Source organism: Loxodonta africana, chromosome 2, assembly GCF_030014295.1.
Source record: "Loxodonta africana isolate mLoxAfr1 chromosome 2, mLoxAfr1.hap2, whole genome shotgun sequence".
Classification (NCBI taxonomy): domain Eukaryota; kingdom Metazoa; phylum Chordata; class Mammalia; order Proboscidea; family Elephantidae; genus Loxodonta; species Loxodonta africana.
In genome coordinates, this window is record NC_087343.1 from 195,973,340 (window position 1) to 195,979,339 (window position 6,000).

Below are 6,000 nucleotides of genomic sequence, written 5' to 3' on the forward strand. Positions count from 1 at the left end.
CGCTTCCTGTCCTCAGGGGGCTCATAGCCTGATAGGAGAAGCAGACAGCTAAGTCACCAGTCTTTAAAAATGATGCATTTGTTTGAATTGATGGTACAGACATGTGGTTAAAAACTGCAAACCACACAGAAGGGTGTGGGCAAATTTCCCTTTCATCCCTGTTACCCAGTTGCCTTCTCCCCAGAAGCAGCACCCGTAGTCTATGTCCCCAGGGGTGGTCTGTGCATTAAAAAGCAGGTATCGTCAAGACACAAAGCAAGTCAGGACAAAATCGACGTGACTGCACAGCCAGCGGCCTTGATACAGACTTCTGTCTGCACTCTCACTGATCAGCCTTTCCCGGAGATAATGACATATCAGTGTGTACAGATGCACCCAGTCCTTTCAAGCAACAACAAGCCGTAATCATAGCAAGTACTGATCATTGACTATGTGCTGAGCATTGCTCTAAGCACTTGGTTTATATGAACTGACCTACAGTCCTAACAACTCCTTGCCAGGCTCTATGCTTGCCCCACCAAACAATGACCGATGCCAGCATGTGGCCTGATTTTCTCACCCACTCCTCCTGATGGTCAGGTGGATGTTTCCAGGCTTTTTCTCTGGCTGACCCCTCCTGCAGTGAACACTGTTGTACTTTTATCTTTGGGTACTTGTATCTCCAAAGGATAAATTTTTGGAAGTGAATTGCTGGGTTAAAGGGCATGTGCATTTTAAATTTACATAGATATTGCCAAATTGCCCTCCGAAGAGGTCAAAGCAATTTACATTCCCAGGAATAATGCGTGGCGATGCCTCCCCTCCTCCTCCCGGCTTTATCCGCCTTTTCCATCCGTGCCAATCTGACAGGAGAAAAAAAAAAGCGGTCTCTCCCCAAGTGGTTTTCATTTGCATTGCTCTTGTTATGAGAGAGGTGGGGCTTCTTTTCCTACCAATCAGCACAGCTAGAATTATACAAAGTGTGGTCCCAGAAGCCGTGGGAGCCTAGGGGGCGGGGGTGGGGTGGTCTAGGAGTAGGGTGGGTGAAGACTTTGAGCTGGCCCTCAGTCAAGGAGGGGCGGGGAGGGCATTGGTGGAGGGAACAGCCTGAGCAAGGGGTCAGAGGGATTGGGGGGCGGGTAGGGGAAGAGCAGAAGCACCAGGACCTGCCAAGCCTGAGAAAGCCCTTCAACAGTGCTGCCCCTGCTCCCCGGAACCCCCAAACCAAACTCGTTGCTGTCGAGTCAGTTCCAACTCATCGTGACTTACAGGACAGAGTAGAACTGTCCCATAGAGTTTCCAAGGCTGTAATCTTTACAGAGACGGACTGCCACATCTTTCTCCTGCAGAGCAGCTGGTGAGTTTGAACTGCCAACCTTTCGGTTAGCAGCTGAGTGCTTAACCACCATGCCACCAGGGCTCCTTCCCAGAACCCCTAGCACCCCCCAAAACAAAACCAAACCCCTTGCCATATAGTTGATTCTGACTCATGGTGGAGAGGAGAACTGCCCTCCCACTGTAGGGGTGTCATGGCTGTGACTTTGGGAAGCAAATTGCCAGGGTTTTCTTCCAAGGCACCACTGAGTGGGTTCAAACCACCAACCTTTTGGTTAGGAGCGCAGCGCTCAACTATTTGTGTCACCCAGGGACTTCCCCCCTAACGCCCCCAAACCAAACCAAACTCATTGCTGTCTAGTCAATTCTGACTCATGGCGACCTCAAGTATCACAGAGTAGAACTGCTTCATAGGGTTTTCTTGTCTGTGACTTTTACGGAAGCAGATCGCCAGGTCTTCCTTCCGAGGTGCCTCTGGGTGGGTTCAAATCATCAACCTTTGGATTAGTAGCCCAGTGCTTAATGGGTTAAGCCACACAGGGACCTTCCTTAGGCGCCTTCCAGGCTGTTTTCCTCGGCTCTGGCTCTGTTGCACAGCTGAACTGTGGTTCCTGGGGCCCCACCCTGCCCCAGAGGCATCTTCCAGGGTCCCCAGAAGGCGCCAGCCCCTACCCCTGTGGTGAGGTTTCCTGGGGGTTTTGAGGGCCTACTGCCCCTTCTTTGCGCTTCTGCTCCCCTGCTCCCCTGCCCCTCCCGCCATCCCTGCGCCCAGCCAGGCAGGTGTACATCCTTATTAGCACGGTTCAGGGGCCAGCGCTGGTAATTGATCTCCCTCGGAGCGCAAAGTGGACAGCAGCTAATGGGGATGAATGAGGCGGGAGGTGTCTCGGAGGGACGCTCACCCAGAGGCCCACACAGGGTGGAGAGGCAGCAGAAGACGATTCAGCTGGGGAGTCTGCTGCTGCCTCAGCTCACCCCACCCAGAGCTGCCATCCTGTCCCCAGCTTGGGCCCTGGGGCAGGAAGGGCAGACAGGTAGGAGGATGGCTCTGAAATTCAGCTGCCCCCTAGGGTGGGGCAGCCCTGGGGTGGGCGAACCAGTCTACGAATGGGATTTGAGTTCCAGGACGGCATTCCGGGAAGTCTACAGGCATTGGGGCCCCAAACGGTAAGACAGGCAGGGCCCTCGTTTGTCATCTGTGTAGCTGAGGGATGGAGACACTCCAAAGTCGGGGGCAGACCAGCCACAAGGAGCCCCGACAGGATTCCATCATCCAGTCAGTGCTTACTCAGTGCTTACTGTATGCCAGGCACTGGGCTAGGCACTGGGTGGATAAGAAGTGACCAAGACAGTGAAGGTCTTCTTCTATGGGTGGAGGGAGCTAGACAATAAATTGAAAAATAAACACATAACATGGTAATACAACAAAAACAATCAGTGGCCATCAAGCTGATTCCTATGCATGGTGACCTCACGTGTGTCAGAGTAGAACTGTGCTCCATAGGGTTTTCAATGGCTGATTGTTGTTGGCAGGTGCCGTCGAGTCAGTTCCTACTCATAGTGACCCTATGTACAACAGAACAAAACACTGCCCGGTCCTGCACCATCCTCACGTCTTGTTATGCTTGAGCCCATTGTTGTAGCCGCTGTGTCGATCCATCTCATTGAGGGTCTTCCTCTTTTTCAATGACCCTCTATTTTACCGAGCATGATGTCCTTCTCCAGGGAATGATTCTTCCCAACAACATGTCCAAAGTATGTGAGACAAAGTCTCACATTCTCAATTTTAAGGAGCCTTCTGGCTGTACTTCTTCCAAGACAGATTTGTTCCTTCTTTTGGTAGTCCGTGGGATATTCAACATTCTTTGCCAACACCATAATTCAAAGGCATCAATTCTTGTTTGGTCTTTCTTATTCATTGTCTAGCTTTCCCATGCATATGAGGCAACTGAAAACACCATGGCTTGGGTTAGGCACACCTTAGCTTTAAACATTTTTGTTTTTTTAACACTTTAAAGAGGTCTTTTGCAGCAGACTTACCCAATGTAAACCATCGTTTGATTTCTGCTTCCATGGGTGTTGATTGTGGATCCAAGTAAAATGAAATGCTTGACAACTTGCATCTTTTCTCCATTTATCATGATGTTGCTCATTGGTCCAGTTGTGAGGATTTTTGTTTTCTTTATGTTGAGGTGTAATTCATACTGAAGGCTGTGGTCTATGATCTTCACCAACAAGTGCTTCAAGTCCTCTTCACTTTCAGCAAGCAAGGTTGTGTCATCTGCATAACGCAGGTTGTTAGAGTCTTCCTCCAGTCCTGATGCCCTGTTCGTCTTCATATAGCCCAGCTTCTCAGATTATTTGCTCAGCATACAGATTGAGTAAGTATGGTGAAAGGATACAACCCTGACGCATACCTTTTTTGATTTTAAACCACACAGTATCTCTTTGTTCTGTTTGAACTACTGCCTTTTGATCTATGTACAAGTTCTTCATGAGCACAATTAAGTGTTCTGGAATTCCCAGTCTTCACAATGTTACCCATAATTCGTTATGATCCATACAGGCAAATGCCTTTGCATAGTCCATAAAGCACAGGTAAACATCTTTCTGGTATTCTCTACTTTCAGCTAAGATCCATCTGACATCAGCAGTGACACTCCTTGTTCCAGGTCCTCTTCTGAATCCAGCTTGAATCTCTGGCTATCACCTGTCGATATACTGCTGCAATCGGTTTTGAATGATACTTAGCAAAATTTTACTTGTGTGTGATAGTAATAATATTTTTCAATAATTTTCATTCAGTTGGATCATCTTTCTTTAGAATAGGCATAAATACGGATCTCTTCCAGTCAGTTGGCCAGGGAGCTGTCTTCCAAATTTCTTGGCAGAGACGAGCGAGTACTTCTAAGTGCTGCCTCCCGTTGCTGAAACATCTCAATTGGTATTCTGTCAATACCTACAGCGTTTTTTTTTTTTTTTTTTGCCAATGCCTTCAGTGCAGCTTGGACTTCTTTCTTCAGTTCCATTGGTTCCTGATCATATGCTACCTCCTGAAATGGTGGAACGTCGACCAATTCTTTTTGGTGCAGTGGCTCTGTGTATTCTTTCCATCTTCTTTTGATGCTACCTGTGTTCAGTATTTCGCCCATAGAATCTTTCACTATTGCAACTTTAGGCTTGAACTTTCTCTTGGTTCTCTCAGTTTAAGAAATGCCAATTGTGTTCTTCCCTTTTGGTTTTCTAACTTCAAGTCTTTGCACATGTCATTATAATACTTTGTTTTCTCTAGCTGCCTTTTGAAAACTTTTGTTCAGCTCTTTTACTTCATCATTTCTTCCTTTTGCTCTAGCTACCGTACATTCAAGTTGCTCTTGAACAACTTTCAAGGTCTCTTCTGACATCTGTTTTGTTTTTTTCTTTTTTCCTGTCTTTTTGATGACCTTTTACTTTCTTCATGTATCAAGTCCTTCGTGTCATTCTGCAACTTGCCTGGTCTTCGGTCATTAGTGTTCAATGAGTCAAATCTATTCTTGAAATGGTCTCTGAATTTAGGAGGGATATACTCAAAGTCATACTTTTGTCATTCCCGGCATAGTAGATCATATGTTTGTCCAATTCAAAATGGCCAATAGCAGTCCATTTCAGCTCACTAATGCCTAGGATATCGATCTTTATGTGCTCCATTTCATTTTCCAATTTTCCTAAATTCATACTTCATACATTCCACGTTCCGATTATTAATGGATCCTTGCAGCTGTTTCTTTTGGCTCTCGTGGACTTGTTCTAATTTTCTTCAGCTCCCACTTGAACTTGCATATGAGCAATTAATGGTCTCTTCCACAGTTGGCCCCTTGCCTTGTTCTGACTGATGATATTGCCAGCTTTTCCATTGCCTGTTTCCACAGATGTGGTTGATTTGATTGTGTGCCCCCAAAAGTTATGTTGAAGTCCTAACCCCCAGTACTTGTGAACTGACCTTGTTAGAGAATAGGGCCTTTGAAGGTGTTATCACTTAATTTAACATGAGGTCATACTAGAGTAGGCTGGATACTGATCTAATCTGAGTGGTATCCTTATGCAAGAGAAGAGACATGGACACAGAGGAAAGAGTGCCACGTGATGATGGAGTTAGCTGCAGTTGCAAGCCAAGGAACATGTGGGACTGTAGAGAGAGACAAGAAAGGATCTTCTCCTAGAGCGCTGAGAGAGAGCATGGCCCTATCGACACCTCGAACTTGGACTTCTAGCCTCCATACTGTGAGAAAATAGATTTCTGTTCTCATAAGCCACTCTGTGGGACTTGGTGAAGGCAGCCCTAGGAAACTAAGATAGTCCTGGTCAAGTCCGGAGTCCAGGTACCAGGTCTGTGGTCATGGTGCGTGGGGCTTACACAAAAGCAGAGAGTACAGTCCTGCGTGGATCTGCCACAACCCTAGGGAAGCCAGGTGTGGGAGTGCACACTCATCACTGTCTAGTCACAGAACCAATGTCTGTGGCTGCTTATGGGGTGGGGGATCCCAGAGGTGTCCAGCCAGCCTCGCCAGAGGCAGTGTGGGAGAAGGTGCCCAGTTGCTGCTGGGTGCATGGCACAGTGACACACAGCATTGCCTAACTTCTTGATGACTTGAGAACCCAACTCAGGTAGTCCTCCCAACAACTAACAGGTCCATTAATGAATTTTAC